A 17,584-nucleotide genomic window follows, 5' to 3' on the forward strand; every position below is an offset into this window, starting at 1 on the left:
CTCAACACCTCTTCTTAGGTCAGTGGTTCTCAACTGGGTATGATTTTGCTCCCAGGGTCAGATGGTGTATATCTCTTCCTCTCAATGGCAATAAAGGGAAACTCAGCAGTATATGTAGGAGAATCAGCACCAACATGCTCTTTGTGACTATCCATTTCAGAGGACCAATGTGTCACTTGGAACCCACGGGCTATGGGGAGATGGATTTGCTGGTCTCCCTACCAGTAGTTGCTAGAAGTTAGATAAGTTATGAGTAAAAAAATGTAAAAATGGTGAATATGAATAGAGAGAGATGGACAGTCAAAGAAGAGGTTGTTACTCTGGAAAACCAGTCTGCCTTTCAGGAAAGAACTCATAATGAATCAATTGTCAGCTCAGCTGAACTATTTGTGAATGGAATGCTTTCTGTTGCATGAATGAATACAGTTCCATAATTTACAAAAAGTGACTCAAAAAGGCTGAGAAATGAGCATGATTTGACTGATCAATTACTGCATATGTTTTCCCTCCTGTCAGCCACAGTCATTTTGGTTTTACTTTGTCACCCAGATACTAGTGAACCACAGCCAAGTTGTAGGAGAAACCCGGTCATTTATAACGTAACTAGAGAATTGTCCATCTGTTCTTTCCACACGGAGGAGCATCTTTGATCTGAGGATTAAGGTCTTCAGGCCAGCGAAAGCCTTTCCAATTACAGCCTTCTTCCAGCCAGAAGACTCTTACAGTGCTGCACTGTAGAATCTTAGGATTGAGAAGGTCTACAAAAGTCATTTAGTTTCTTCTGTTGTCTTTTTGTAGGCTGTACCCAGTTAACTAAGAAAAAAAAAAAAAATGATTGTAAGAAACATGATTAAAACTTCCCTAAAGGGAAAACCTTGGCGACTTTAGGTAATGTGTCTCTGGCCTCTCAAGGCTTACAGTCAGAGACTTTTTTTTTATTGTTTTGTTGTGTTTTCTTTACAATATTGGACTGACAAATCCCCCTCTAACTTGTTCTTTTTCATCCTGTCCTTTATGAAGCTAGCAGAACCGCTGACCCTTACTTAGGAAAGAGGTGTATCCTATGGAATTTACCTTATCAGTTCCCTTATTATACGTATATTCTGTTTAAGGAATAGATTTTGTTTAAACAAAAATACCCAGTAGTTTTACTATAACCTCGTTTTCAACATAGAGTTTATTTAGCGATCGATCCTTCCAAAAATAAGGAAAATAGGCAGAGAAATTGCCCTGATATTCTTAGCACATCTTGTACCCACCGAATTAGGGTGCAATCTATCCTTACCCTTCAAACTAGAAGCCTAGAAGTACAATCGAGTTCACATAAAAATTCTGCCCACAATGAAGGCTTACTAGTCTGGGTCAAGGGGGAGTCATGTCTTCTAAAATCTTGCCACTAGGGGGAGTAAAACCCAGCAATCTGCAAACCGCAGCCTTAGCAAGGTTGGCTGTTTTACCTTTCTCTTTAAACAAATGATCCGCAGCTCAGTTGCCCCAGAAAAACACCAGCATCTGGTGTGCTGTGTTTATTCTGAGGTTACTATTTCTAAAAATAGTTTTCTGAAAAATTGCCCTCGCTGACTGGGAAACACACAGGCGGAGTGGTGAGCAAGTGGGAGGTTCTCCTGCCTCAGAGGGTCCCTGGAGGCTGGGAGTGTGGGACAAGAATATACTTTTTAAAAAGCACAAAACTAGTCTACATGTGAGGGTTACAGGTGCCCAGGAGGACTGGGGCAGGCCAGATTCCCTAAACCTTATAAAAGCAGAAGGTTCGCTGGAAGCTACGGACATCCTCACTGAGCTAATTCTCTTAATGCCCCCACACAGGTGACGGGGGTAGGCAGCTCTGGATGAGAGATTTATTACAGTCAGTTGGTGGCAGATGAATGAGGGCTTGCCAACCTCTGTTTGTCTTCCGGATAGCACAAGGGGAAGTGTGTGTGTGTGTGTTCACCAACGTGCTAGAAGGAGGAGAATGGAGACAGCCAAGATTTGGGGGCTTCTTTCCATTTTCCTCCTCCAACTTTTATCCCTATCCAACCTTCCAATTCCTAGTAAGGAGTTACCATTTTTAGAGTCCTTTTTATTTTTCTATAGATTCCATTCTAAAATCCCCTATAGACCTAAAGTAAAAAACTTCAGTAGTGGAATTTCTGTCCCTCTGAAGGGTGTTTGAAGCAATGCTCTGCACTTCCCAGTAGGGGATCCTCCTCAGGATCCCAGCCCTGTTTCCAGTGGTTCCAGCTTCCCGTTCCTCGTTATGACTGCCATGATGCCTCAGCATGAAACCCGACCAGTGTCCAATGGGTTGGCAGGAGTCACGTCCCGGCTAACACCACACAGTGCACGTGAGAATTGGGTGCACACCTGCACTCTACAGAGAGCCTAGCCACCTTCCCCTTGCACAGACCCCGAGTCACGTAGGAAGCAGCTACTCTAGGTGTCCTCCAGGGTAGGTTGCCAGAGGACAAAGCTTCTCTGTATCACCCACGATGAGCTCTTGGGACAGTTTAGCCCACTTGGACACTGGAGAAGTCCACCCTCTGAACTTTCAGTGTTATTGCTCAAATTTGGAGGCAGAAAGAATATCAGACTGGATATTAGGAGACTTCTGGCTTCCAGTGCCTGCTCTGTTTGTTGGGTATCTAACTCTGGTTTTAGACAGTTCATTGAGCTCCTCCAGGCCTGGGTTTCCTCATCCATAAAATGGGAATGTGAGACAAGACTTTCTGTTAGGACCTTTCTGATGCAGAAGGTCCGTGATTTCTGTCTGGTGAATGTAGGTTCTTCTACTATTTCTAGCCCACTGCCTCCACCTAAAAGTCAATAGAGAAAGGTCTGGGGTGAGGTGCCCTGCCAACCCCAGGGCACAGGGCCATGCTGTGTGGGAGGAAGCAAATTTAGAAGGAAACAAGCTTCATTTATTCTGCCTGATATGGTTATCTCTCTGAGGCTTGTGCCCAGGCAAGCGAGATGGGGCTGAGGAGGAAGGGAGGGGGACACACTGTCAAATGTCAAATGTTTAGCAAAGACTTTGAAGTCTGACAATTGAGACTTCCGGTAACTTTTGTCTCTACTTTTGTAAAAGGGAGGTGGGAAGGGGGGAAAAGGGGAAGAGGACAGACAGAGTTGAGAGAGAGAGGAGACAAAAAATGGACCCAAATATGAGACGTTAATCATGTAATTTTCATGCAAAGATGAGGAAAATATGTCTAAATTACTTGCAAGTGATCTGAGACTCTCTTCTTTGGCTGCCTTTCTGAGAATCCCTGGCTCTGAAAAAACACTGAATTTCAAGCCATGATGATACTCCAGTGTGGCCAACACACATGCGCTGAGAAGAAGCAGACATGCCCCAACCCGCTAAGAATGGTGTCAGCATTCCTAAAGCCTCTGCCTTCAGGGGTCATCCCACTGTTTGAGGGAAATAAGAAATGGCCATGAACTAATGGACAATGATGAGATATAAGAGTACAAAGTAGGATCCAAGACAGTATTTTATATGGGTCAAATACACACAGACAGAAAACACATCTGTGAGCTACGGTGGTCTAGGAAGTGTTCACGAGTGAGGTGGGAATTGAATTCTGAGGTGGATGTGAGTTAGTTTGTGCGCATACTGAGAGATCTATCTGGAAGAATTTAAAAAGTCGCATTGAGTTATCAACCACCTCCTCCTCATCTAGAAATTTAGCCAACCAAAGACATAAAATGTAGTAAGTACTCTGGTCCAAATATCCACATAGTAACCAAAAGGCCAGGAGAAAGTTTATTCAGTTTAAATTCTGATCATTGAGTATGGAAAACCAATGAGGTGGCAAATTAACTATTTATGAAGGTGCCTCATTCTGTCTGTGAAGCCTGGGTGTGCCCAGCTCCTAGTGACCATTGCAACCTCACTATGCGGACATGAAGCTAAGTGTATAGGCAAGTTCAGGGCCATGCTCTCCTGGGTTTTTTGTTTTTTGTTTTTTTAATACTTCAAGCACAGCATTGAGTTCCTTGGCTTCTCCACCAAGCAGACAACACCATGTGGTCAAAGAAGGGCTAGCCCCAAGAGGACCTCTGGGACACCAGGCTTAGTTAAACGCTGGCATCAGAAAAGGAAACTTGTCGGAAACTTGAGATTCTGGAGGATTTCAGGAAGGGAGAGCCTCAGTGGATACCACTGGGGGGACTGCTGCCGACACTGTTCTTGTTCGTGACGCCTCGGTTCAAGGAAATCGACACTCCCAGAGTGCACGATGGAGAAAAAGGTTCTTAACTATTTCCTCTGGAAACCACCACTGAATGAATGCCAGGTTATTCTAGAATCTCCACTCACTGGTGCTTCTTGTCTGTTGGATGGGCAAGGGCTGACATATAGACCTGATGGGAAAACTAGCAGAGATGATGGCTATTCTTCTAAACCCTCCACTCATTGGCCAACCGGGAAATTCTCCTGTGTCCGGCCCCAGAGGTCACACGGATTTCTCCTTTCATGCAGATCAGAAAAGAAGCCACTGATGAAAAGCTAGAGGAGAGGGTTTCTTATGTGATGTGATTTCAGGGACCCCTTTGCCTCACCAGGAACGGGTCACCGCAGTCCCCCAAACCCTGCCCCCAAGAAGCAAGGGAGGGAACTGCAGGGAACGTCCTATTCCAGTTTTGCCCCCGCTGCCCATGGACTGAAAAATGCCTGTGACTTCAGGTTCCTATTCTTCCTCTCTGTGCTCTGCCTTCTTACCTCCACAGCCCCGAGAGAGAAAAACAATACATGTTCACAAGGGACAGGGAGTGGAGGTGTGGTGGACGGAGAGCAGGTTTGCTTGCTGAGAGGGGAATCTGTGGAGGGGGTTTCTGCGTTGAGGCTGGGCACTGGCTGAGAAGGAGTGGGCGTCCAGAGCCAACAGCACCATCCAGACAGGTTGGTGCGATACAGGTGTCAGGAGCAGGGGGCAAACTGTCCAGCAACAAGGACCATGGAACCCCCTGCTGGACTCCTGGCTGGGGACCTCCAGGCCCACGGATGCCATGCTTGCCCTTTTGTCTCCTGATCCCTTGCCTACCCTGTGCTCTCCCTGCTCTACCTTCATCCTGGGGAACCAGCTGCAGCATGTAGGAGAAACAGGCCCTGTCACGGCTGTCTCTAGTGTGTTATTGTTAGTGTTACGTTACAAATCCCGTTTCCATGCCGGGGTCCCTCGGGGGTCATAACCAGGAGAGGCCATGACCCTGTCAATAAACAGAACCCCAATCCTTAATGTAACCACTTTGCATTCACTAAGGCCTACTCCATGGGCTTGTATATCAGATTCCTCTCCCAGGCAGGATCATTTCAGAAAGGCTCCCTTGGAAGTGCCAGGTAGAGGGTAGGTAGAAGTTGCTCAGATGCTGGTCTTGGTGGCAGGTGGAAGTCAAGTGTGGCAGGCTCAGCCTGTGCTCTCCCAAAGTCCCCCCTCAGTTGCCACAGCAGGGTGCATTAGGTGTAGTACCACCAATCTGAAGTTTCTCCTCCTGCTGGTTTCCCACAAAGTCCTTGCTGAAGATCTATTTCCCTTAGAGGACCATACATCCAAAAGGCCTTCGCTGCTTTGTCAGATGTCGAAGAGGGGTCAGCGTAAGAACGCTGAGCCAAAAGGAAGCAGAACGTGGAACAATCTGGCACAGAGACGTGGTTGACTTTAGCCTATTCTCAACTTCTTTAGCAGATTACTCTACCCAACATGGTGTGTATTCCTTCCCAAAGCAGAGCCAGCTGGTAAAGGGTGAGTAGAACCATGTGAACAAAAAAAGGACTAGACTAGAGTCTGCTCACTCACTCAGCAAACATTCCTTGAATGTCTACCATGTGCCAGGAACACGGTTCCCACTCACATTTGAATGCCACACGAGCAAAAGTGATAAAGGACAGTGTGATGGGAGCTGCGAGGAGGGGAGCCCTCCTTTTTCTGTTTGTTTTGCATCTAACACCCAAGCATCCCAGCAGCTCCTGATGCCATTCCCTTGGCCTCCATAGCTATCACTCTCCACGGATCCCCAGCCAGGCCTAAGGAAAGAAAGGTTCTCGAATGTCTGTTTAAAGATTGGCATCTAAAGAGAGAAGTCGTACTGAGCTCTGCTAACCAACATAGCTTCAGAGTTATGCTAACATTGCTTGGCTCGTTTCTAAGACACCACCAAGTGTTTATTTGCGTATATAGGGGGAGGATGAGGAGACAGTTGAGCTAAATGGGGTGGTGTTATTTCTGCTGAGTTAATTAGACTCAATTACAGAGCTGGAAGAGGACTGGAGCTCTAAAGTCCCAGCCCCTCTTCTTGTAAATGAGGAAACTAAACTCTGGAAAGAAAAAGGCATTTGTCCACAGTCACAAACTCAGCTGCTGGTTTTGTAAAAATGTGCAGGGTACAGAACGAAGTGACTGGAAAGGGGTGAGAGGAGGTAAAGAGGAAGAGCAGGTGGCCAAAAGCAAGCTTCTTCTTTTTTTTTTTTTTTAATCCTGGGTCTTCCCAGGGATCCCAGCCCAGGAGAATAAGGGTCATCACCGAGAGACCAGTGACCCCCAAACTGGGATCTCAGAGGCAGACATTCCCCAGCAAGGCATGGAGTTTTGTTCCCTGACATACCCCAAGCATCTAGAACAGTCCTGCTACAGTAAGTGCTCAATAACTACTTACTGAGTAAATGGAGCTGCCTTGCATGTCTTTTCTGGCTGAAGATCAGGAGTTGGGGGAGAGAAAGAAGAGCTCTTAAATAGGCCCCAACCCTTATTTATCCAGAGCAGCTTCCGGATCTACCTTCTTACCGAGTAGAATCTATAAAAAAACAAACAAACAAGCAAACAAAACACACACACACGTACACAGCCATCTGGACCAGTGGCTCCCACTCTGAGGGACTGTAACTGCTGGGAGCCCAGCATTATTGCATGACTTGCCAAACACTGTCTATTGTCTGAGAGGGTGCAAGAGGGTACCGTGGGAACCCAGCCAGGCAACCCAAGGCCGCCTGAGTGGGTGCCATTTGGACCAAGGCCTTCTGGGCTGGTGACACTTGGACAGAGTTTACTTGAGTGGGTGCCATTTTGACTCAGCCCATGTGAGTTGGTGCCAGGTTGACTGAGTCCACATGGGCTGGTGCCACTTGGACTGAAGCCCCAGGAGGGGTTTGACTTTGACCGACTCCATGTGGAGCAAGGCCATCATATCTCTCATACAAAAGAAGCAAGACTATTTCCCAAACACAAGTAAATCTGGCTGAGTTTAATAAATATAAATCCATTTTTTGAATTAAAAAATATAGAGAAATCTTTGCCATTGTATGTCGATGAATGATGTGTGTATAAACACAAGCAGGTACTTCATTATTTTACTGATATTCAACAGGAATCCCTTGCTCCTAATATTCGCAAATCGCTGCTCTAGACCTATCCTCTCATTTTACAGATAACATTTTATAGATTCGTCCAGAGAAGAAGGACCAGCCCAAGGTCACTCAGGCCTTTGGTAGCAGCACCAGGAATCAACACAGGTCATCTCTACCCTTTGCACCACACCACCTTCCCTCAGGTGGCATTTTCCCAAACACTTTGACCCGAAAGGACAGCCCAATTCAATTTTTTTTCTGAAACAGAAATACTAATAGCACGGATTGTGTGCACTTTCCACATGCATTATGACCATTGTCCTCACATCCACTCAATGAGGCAGGTGCTTTTATTATCCCCATTGTATTTTTTAAATATTTTTTGTTTATTTATTTGAGAGACAGAGAGAGAGCACACATGCGCGTGCACATGAGCAAGAGGAGGGGGCAGAAGGAGAAGCAGGCTCCCCACTGAGCAGGGAGCCTGATGCGGGGCTCGATCCCAGGACCCTGGGATCATGACCTGAGCCGAAGGCAGACGCTTAACGACTGAGCCACCCAGGCACCCCATCCCCGTTTTATAGATTAAAAAAGGCAGAGGGGCCTGGAGGGGTTACATAGTTTGCACAAGGCCGTATGATTAGCAAGTTGCAGAAACAAATTCAAACTGCTTGACTCCAAAACCCAGGTTCTCACGCATTTTGCTATACACAATGGAAGGAGTATACATTTATGGAGATTGCTGGTATCAGTTGAAACAAAATTCAAGTGCATGGAAAGGCAGGCACTCAGTAGCACCTGCTGTATTGCCATGGCAACTGCTGTGGGCGAGGGGGGTGAGCAGGGGCACAGGAGTCCTAGGAGAGCCTGCTCCAGACGGCCATTTCTCAAGCGGAGAATACAAACCCTCAAAACTGGAACCGCCCGAATGTTTCCCAAAAAGCCATTTCCTACACCCCAGCTTCTCAGCCACCCAGAGAGGACCTCTGGAGTGGAATAGACCGACTGCAGTTATTCCAGACACCCTGGCTGCTTTTGAGCACACCCAAGTTTGAGAACTAGAAGCCTGCGAGACCCTGGAGAAGGGAGAACACCAAGACACCCTGAAAGCAAGGGTCAGCAGCTCCAGCCTCAGAGGAGCTGAGCTGAGCCCCAGAAAGCATGCCTGATATTTCCCACACAGGCCACACCCCATGGCCAGGCTTTCTGAAGAGGGGGAGGCGGGGTGCCTTTCATGTCTCTGGATGGGCAGAAGGTTTGCGTGTGTTTGTTTAGAACAAAGCCTATACTTAACTGGCACAAATGAAACAGATTTTATAAATAGATGTGAGCATGAATGGTTTTTATGATTAGCTTGTTTTCAATCACTATGCTTGACCGGTGTCTGTGTTCGACTAAGTAAATATTTCTATGGTGATAGTATACACAATACAATGGCCATTATTTAATGTTAATACAAGTACCATATGGGAGGTCTTATCATGCTAGAGCCCCAAAGCATAATAAAAGCAGATAGGAACAGATAGGCAAGGGTGGGCCTCGTTGTACTGTAGGCTTGATAAAACATCTGCTCTTGCAAATGTTGGCCATGCAAGTGTTTATGCAGTGATGCTTCTCCCGGGGGATCTTTAGGACCAGGCCAGACCGCCACGAGTTCCATTTTTGCCTCTTACTCACTTGGTGACCTTGGATAAGTCTCTATGCTAATGGTTTAAACATCCGTGCCTCCATTTTCCAAATCTTCGGCCTTTGCATGCCTCTCCAGAGAGTAATGAAGATTAATACCTGATAGAATCTTGAGTTCTTTATTTAGAACAAAGACACAGAGAAGGATGGTATTGAAATAATACCTCATTATTTTAAGCAGTCCAAAGTATAAAAGAGAGAAGATATAGTACATTTTTCATCTGCAAGTGGAAACTTGAGAAAACATGGACGTTCGCTGAGATCGGTAAAGAGGCCTTGTAAGGAACAAAGCCTCCTGGCAAATGTGCGGGGTCGCGGACACGAGCCAGCACACTTTTCAATCCAGAGGGACGACTGTGTGAAGGGCATCAAACTGGAATTGTTCTCCACCAACAAAAGGCAAACGAGAATGCTTTTAATGTTGTAGAAAGGAGCATTTCACCTTTTCACAAAACTGTTCATTCTCTCACGCGCCATCTGTGTCTTAACCTCAATACTCTTACAGCATTCGGTGCAATCGAATGTTCGTAGTCTATTTGTAGATTATCTGGTTTCACCTTCAGAACTTGCCATGAACAGATAGCACTGTTTCAATCCTAGGCCTGAGCGTTTGATTTGGTTTGGTTTTAATTTTTAGTTGAGCATAGTTGACATACAGTGTTATATTAGCGTCAGATGTACGACATTACGCAGTGCTCCGCAATGCAACTGAAGTCACCATCTGTCACCATACAAAGTTATTAAAATATTACTGACTATATTCCCTATGCTGCACTCTTCATCCCTGTGACTTACTTATTTTATAACTAGAAGTGTGTACCTCCTAACCCCCTCTCCCTATGTCACTCATCTCCCACCCCCATTGCTTTGGCAACCACTAGTTTGTTCTCTGTATTTGTGAGTCTGTTTTGCTGTTGCTGTTGTTGTGGTTTGTTCGTTCAGTTGTTTTTTTTTTAGATTCCACAGATAAGTGAAATCGTATGTATTAGTGTTTTGCATCTATATGTCCTAATCAGCAGTAAGCACTCTTCATATTTGTTTTACACTTTACAGCAACAAAATGGTTCACATTCATGATGTCACCTAATCCCCACAAATGCGGAGGTGGGTGTTTTCAGCACCTGTTCTAAAGATGAACAGACAACCTCAGGGGTTATGATTTGTCCAAGTGCACAGATAGGTGAGTGTAGAGCTAGAATCCAAACCCAAGACTTCTGTTTTCTAAGCCTAAATGCTTATGAAGATTCTGCTCATTTGCAATTCAGAAATTGGAATTGGGCTCAGGGAAGAAGAACTTGCTCTGATGAACTCTCAGATTGGGCTCCAGGGCTATTATTTCATTTCCTTCTGGATAAGCCAGCCCCAAGTTGACGCTGGCCTTTCTCGAGCACTCACCATCTCCCTGACTACTCTGGCAATCAGTCTGGCTAAAAATGGAGCATTAATTTGTCTCATTTTACTATCAAAAAGGAAGCTAGACATAAGTGAGAAGAGAAGCTTCCTGACACATGTTTAAGGAAAAAGATCTGAATTCCCAACTGTATAAGGGGATCCTTTCCAATCGGTTTACTGTAGTCACCATAAATCTAGGAACAAGGTGTTCTTAAGCATATTTGGAATGGCCCACAAAGAAATGGTTGGTTGTTGTATTAACATATGACATGTGGGCTAGGGAGGGGATTATACACACCCAGGGGGATAAGTTAAGTTGACCTGACTAAGTAAACCAGCTTCTCCACTGTCCGGACTTACAGTTCGAGTGAAAACCAAGGGAGGGAGAGGCGGATTTAACTATCCCAGGCAAGACCACATTGTGGTCCCTGCCTTGAAGCCATCTCCCCTCGTGCTTCCTTCCAGATCCTGGAGCCAGAGAGATCACCCCCTCTGATACGAGGAAGCAGCTCACTCTGGCCAGGCACCCTGGGCCTCCTTGAAGTGGCTGTGGGAATAGTGTGTACATGTGTTTGCATGCTTGGGGCCTACTCATTTAGTTACAGGAGGAAAGGGGAGGGAGACAGTAACTCAGGGCCTCACAGTACAGGCTGAACAGCGTGGGCAGGTCTGTTGCCGATTTCTGCTCCACACTGCTTTCTTGACCCAACTGCCATGCATGTTTTTTATTATTCTGTGGATTTGCCGCCTTGCACTGAGGGGTGGGAAAAGGCTGGTGAAGCAATAATCATTTAAGTGAAAGCAAAGACTCTGTGGTGCCCTCTACAAATTTCCCACAGTCTTTGCTAATGCCTTGGGGTCCTCCAGGGTTTAGAATTACAGCTTTCAGTAAATATTCTTAGACCCGCTCTCAACACAAGCTGCAGTGAAACAGCACCAAGTTTGCCATGAGAATCCTTCACCAAGTCGTGGGTCCAAACGTTGCTCAGAACTGAGGAATAACAATGACAGTCGCAGCAAGCATTTATTGAGCATTTAGCACACTGTAGGTGCTGTTCTAATCACTCGACATGGATTCACCAATTTCATCCTCATAACAATGCTAGCCAGGAAGTGTGATCATTATCTACCTCGGGTAAACGGGGAAAGTGAGGCACAGAGAGGTTACCAGACTTGCCAAGGTCACACAACTCGTAGGTGGAGGAAGTAGGACTCAAACCTACACAGTCAGACCCCACCATCTCTAAGCTCTCCCTCTTTCCGGGCAGGCGAGAATGGAAAGTTAGTGATGATTTTACACTAACCTCGCCATCACTAATTAAAGAAATGAAACATTCATTAAATAAGAACAAGTACTCCCTCTTTTACAAATGGGGACATTTTATTTATTTTTAAAGATTTATTTATTTATTTTAGAGAGACAGAAAGCACGAACAGGGGGCAGGGGCAGAGACAGAGAGAGAGAGAATCCTCAAGCGGATTCCCCAGTAAGCACAGAGCCCAACTCTGGGCTTAATCCCAGCACCCCAAGATCAGGAGCTGAGCCAAAATCAAGGGTCTGCCACTTAGCCCACTGAGCCACCCAGGCGCCCTGGGGACATTTTAAAGTAAGGACTATGCTGTTTCTATCTCTATATTAGCAACCTTAAAAATAAAACTGCCAGATATTTTACCAGCAAAAATGCCTTTATTCAAAAATAGCAGAGAATTGCAACCTGGGACACACAAACTTTGGCAAAACCATAGGTAAGTTTGGGGAATAAAAGAGAGGGATACTCCTTTAGAGAGGAAAGGCAGACATTGCGAAGGTTGTTATAAACAAAAAGTCCATTGGAGTAACCTGGGATTTCAAAGTATAGTGGCTTTTCATTGGCTGAGTTGTGGTGGACTCTTACTGGCTGGGCTGTTGCCAGGGGAGGAAAAACTTCCTTCCTGCTGCTGAGATAGTAAAGTAATATTCACCTGTGAGATCTGTCCCTTCCTGTTGGGTCTGCAATTGCAATGAGTGGTAGGGCTCCCCCTGCTGGCCTCCTGACTGTCCTAAAAGGTTTCTTTTTCTTAGTTTCACAGTATGGTTGCCAGCCACAAGCCTAGGACATGATTGTCATATTGCCAAGCACCTGAGTAAAAGACCTATGGGGAAGCTGTTGGGTGAAGAAAGCTGCTGTGTTTTGCACGTCAGGATGACCCTCCTGACCCAAAGTCAGTTAGGCTTCTATGCTAGGCACTGTTTCTACTTGTGGTGACAAGTTGTCCTGAGCCATCCAACCTCCATCTTTTCTTCTGTTGACTAGGTGGGGGTGGCAGACAGATGACCTGGGTCTGTAAAGGAGTGTCTGATCATCTTCTACTCAAAACAAGAGAACCCAAAGGGAGCAGCTTTGCCTTCACCACGTGTGCTAGTGTTCTCACCAGCTGAACCATCATCTTGGTTTTCATAAGAGAAAAGGGAAAGACAAAACTGGAAATAGTAGCCAGTAGAGTCTCTCAGGTATGGAACACAAGCAAGATGCTTATGGGACGCCTTTGGAGAAGGATAGCAGAGATAAAACCAGATGGAAATTACAAATATAAGGCAGAAGCCACTGTCCACAGAGTGTCTTACAGTTCAGTATTTTTACCCATATTTTCTCTGGTCACTTTTTTAAAAATAAGAATATGTAACTTTGAGGATTTTTTCTCAGAAGTGATAGTATTCTTTTAACTTTGGGTGATGTAAAAACATTTTGGGATAATACTATTCTAAACTGATTCTAAACCTTATGTTTAAAAAAGTGTTGCAGTGTTATAACGATCAACTTTAGGGGCCTAATCAATGTAGGCAGATGTGATGAATAAGTCACTTCTCCTAAATCCTTCTTATTTTTCAATAGCAAGTGTTCTTAAATTATTAGAAAGATGTATATTGTGTCATTCTTAAGCTATGGTCACACTTCCTCCTACAGTAGAAGATAAAAGGCCCATCTACATACTGCTAGCAAGAAAATAAATTTCATAAACTTGCCAAAAGACTTAACAATAGGCATAACAAGAAACAATGGGAAAAAACTTTGGAGTCAGCCTAAATGTCCATTAATACATAATATGTATGATACATAATTATAACAAAATAATATAGAGCCATGAAAATAGAGAATATTTAAATAACATGAAAACATGACCTGCTCTACTGTCAAGTGAAATAACAAGTTACAAAACAACATGTATAATGTTAGCCCAATTTAAAAAAAAAAATGTGTATGTGTGTGTGCATATGTGTGGTAAGTATTGTGGTATTTGTAGAGAAAGACAAACTCAAAGGATATAGAGAGAGAGACTACTCAAATGGCTATTTTATTTCTTGGTTATAGGACTTGATGTGATTTTGGTTTTGTCTCTTTGCTTGTTCATAAGTTTGTGACAATACAATATAAAATAAACACTGACTAGGTGATATTGAGAATTTTATTTTGATGTCTGTATGGTACATGCCTTGGTGTTGATATAAGACTGGTTATATTTACCACCATGATTAATTGTACACATTTTGCCTTCCACTCATCTCTGTTTAACTATTCTTACCCTGCTCAGGCCTTTTAATAAAGATGGTTGCTATCTGACCAGCTGGATCAATGAATTTATTTATTCTGTTTATAATTAAGCTTCATAAACTAATACTTGTCATTGGCATTTATGATTCTATTTTTTCAAGGTTCATTAACTCATTAATTAGTCCATCTTTGCAGTATGTGTTTCCATTTCCTGAGCCATGAGATTTCAGTCTATCTTCATTGTCTTTGAGCCATATCCCTCAAAGCAGCATAGTGATTCAGTTCAACAGCTATTTCTTGAGTAGCAACAAGGTGCAGAGCATGACACCAGGAAGTGTGGGAACGGCACCAAGGAACAAGACAGAGCAGCACAAAGTCTAGGGATCAAGAAAACCCAGGCATTGAGTAACTATATAGTAACCATAATACAATGATTTCAAAAGCAGCATATAAGTAACTGTAATGCAATGATTTCGAAAGCAGCATCTAAGTACCCATTCTAACTCCCGGATCCATCCTGCATCTGCCAACTTCCTACAAAATGCTTGTTTGCGTCATTCTTATTAAAATATCACAAGTTGGAAATGTCAAAATGGGAAAGTGTGATATTACACATCTTTAATAGATATAAATGCTCAGAAAGCAGGGACATGCGTATATTTTAATGGTGATATCTTAAATAAAATCCAATCTAGTCATCAGGGAGCCAAGTTAGATAAACAGTCTCTTCGTGTCCAAACTCACTGGCTTATCACCAAGTATATACCCTCATGAATTCTAGCCACAAACACATCTTGTTTTATTTTTCAGGTAAACAAATGTGCACACTGCCAGGAGCTACGTCTTGTCTTCTTTGCCCAGAAGCCCATGTTGAAGTCCACATTAGGGGACAGGATGCCTGCTTAAGGGGTGGGGTCCAGATCCTCCAGATATTTTCCCAACTGTGGGCTTTTCTCCACTACAGTTAGAGCCTAGGGTTTGAATCTGGCTGTGGGACGGGCTCTCGAGTAGCTGAGAGAATGAGGCTTCATGTTTGTCACCGCTGTCTCTTTCTGCCTCTCGTGTGTGTGATGATGATCGGTATCTGGTTGCCTTAGAGACTGTCAGACCTGGCATCTCTGTTTATCTGCAGAACACTTGGTGGTTTCTCAAAACAGGTGTGGCCTGGTTGAACACAGCGTAGCCACAATTTTTTTTTTTTTTTTGAGAAGTTGTTTGACTCTGGTGGCTTTTACCAAGTTTCCGAATGTCACTCAGTCTCTCTCAAAGGCTATTTGTCAAAGTTGCTGGTGAACTAGTCTCTTATCTGTTTTTTTTTTTCCTCTGTATTTTAAGAGATGCAATACTAGATAGACAAAAAGCTTATGGAAGCAAAAAATGGTTCAAAGGGACAATTGTATATTTTAAGTGTGGCCTGTATATTGACAACTGGTTCTGGCCCCCTTGCTGGTGGTGTGGCTTCTGAGGTAAATGACATGAAGAAAACCAGTTCTCATTTGGTAAACTCCAGTGGGTTACAGAGCTGAGGGAGTGATACCATCTCCAACCACCATATATATAGCCCCGTTGCTATGAAGCTTGTGACCAGTAAAGGTATTGAAAGTATGTTAATATTGGGTCAGACTAAGCAGGGAAAACAGACTCTTTGTCACTATGTCACTAAAAAGGTGGTGGGAGGTGGGGAGTGTCCAAGCAAGAAACCTTCTAGAGAGGGCCTGAAAATTAGTGAATACGGAAAGTGTAGGAGAAGCTGAGTCTATTTTTCTAGAGAGGAGATGTTTTAAGAAAGCCAAGAGGGCTGATGTCAAATATTGGGAAAAGAGCACAAATGCATAAGTAACCATATTTATTACGGTGTCAGAGGGCAGAACTGGGTCCAAAAGGTGGACTTAACAGTTTAAAAGGGGATCGAATTCAATTCCATGGAGGCAAGACCTACTACCCACAAGATCCCATTTAGTAACAGTCATCAGCCTGATGACTGTTTGTCAGGCTTGTTGTGGAAGGATTCCTGTACTAGGAGCAAGATTGGATTAGACCTTTGAGGTCCTTTCCAAATATAAGATGCTATCTGTCTAATTAATTGCCAGTCATAGTCTTAGGTGTTGCCCTGGGCTCTCATCTCCGTGTCATTGAAATTTGGATTCACTTCTCTTAACTGTTAGATAATCGAGTGGATTCACATCTTTAAATCAGCAGTCAGCAGGAATAGGAGGATAGATGAATGCCTGGACTCTCTGCCTGATTAATTAGTGCCCCAGAGCCTTGATTTAGGAAGATCCAGGAGACCGTGAGTCCAGTCAGAGGTGAGTGCTACTCCCGTGTGAAATAAGCCAGGTCCCCATCTCTAGTTGCCTCCTCTAAGGAGAAAATAATTTCCTTCTTTCTGGGGGTTTGATTTCGGGGAGGTTTTGATCTTTAGCGGGGGTGGGGGGCTTTGTTTGTTTGATTTTTGGCCTGGCATTCTACAAGGCATCATAATAAACACTTGGGTGGCCAACCCACTTTTGTCTCCCTCTCTGGTGAGAGTGAAAAGCATACAATCTACAGTCAAGTTTTGGTTTCAGCTCAGTCCCTTGTGAGTTACATGGCCTGCTGCAGCTGCTTCACTTTGGTGGGACCTCCATCTTCTCATTTCTGAAATGGAGTCAGCGCTATGTTACAAGTTTAGAGGAATCAAAAGAGAAAATACATGTGAAACTACTTCATAAGCTTTGAAGCACCTTTTTTAAAATTTAGCTAGAGTTAGTCAAATTTTTTTTAACTGTATGTTATGGTCAGTGTAGAATGTAAAAAGCACATTTTTCACTCTGTATTAGACATTAGAAGCAACATTTCTTGATCTTCCAGTAAGTTCTAGGGAAAAACAAATGATTGATGAGCGCCATCGCTTTGAGTCTACTCTTGGAAGTGAAACAGCGCATGAGGTCAGCAGGAAAGTTATGTCTTCCTCAAATTCTCAACTCTGGGTTGGGGTAGATGAGCAAATAGACAAGCAGCAGGAACTATTAGGTATTATTAAGTAAGCCTAACAACTAAGGCAATACACCTAGACATTCACAGAGAATGAAGATTCTAGGGAGTTTATGGAGTCCAGGCTTCAATTATTTGTAGTTATTAGTTATGAAGACTTGACCTTTTTTCAGCATTTCTGCTTCAAGAGGAAAATGTTCATGGACAGTCTCTCCAATGCCAAGGAGCAGAAAGAAACTTCCCAGTAGGAGAGAAATATTTCACACAGCAGGTTTTAGCAGAGCTTCTCCCATCTCTGTGGAAATAAAACTGTGTGACCATATCGTATTAATAATCTCTGTCGATCGGTATTTTGTTGTTTGCTTCAAGCCTTTCCTGCATTACATCGAGTCTGTATTTTTTGTTCACTTTACTTGCACTCAGAGAAAATACGTAGCCACAAAACTTCACTCTATTTTCAAAAGTGCAGTCAGAATGTTACACTTCTAAATTGTGGCAACGGGGTGAGACACACCCTGAAGACAGAGAACTTTACACCTTCACAAGAAAACAGAGAAACCAAGATACGTTGTGATAGCTTGTACATACCAAGAAAAATGTGCCCCAACTTTGAAAGCCCATTTTAGGGGTGAGCGGGACCACGCCATGACAAAACCGA

Source organism: Phoca vitulina, unplaced genomic scaffold (assembly GCF_004348235.1).
Source record: "Phoca vitulina isolate PV1807 unplaced genomic scaffold, GSC_HSeal_1.0 scaffold34, whole genome shotgun sequence".
Taxonomy (NCBI): domain Eukaryota; kingdom Metazoa; phylum Chordata; class Mammalia; order Carnivora; family Phocidae; genus Phoca; species Phoca vitulina.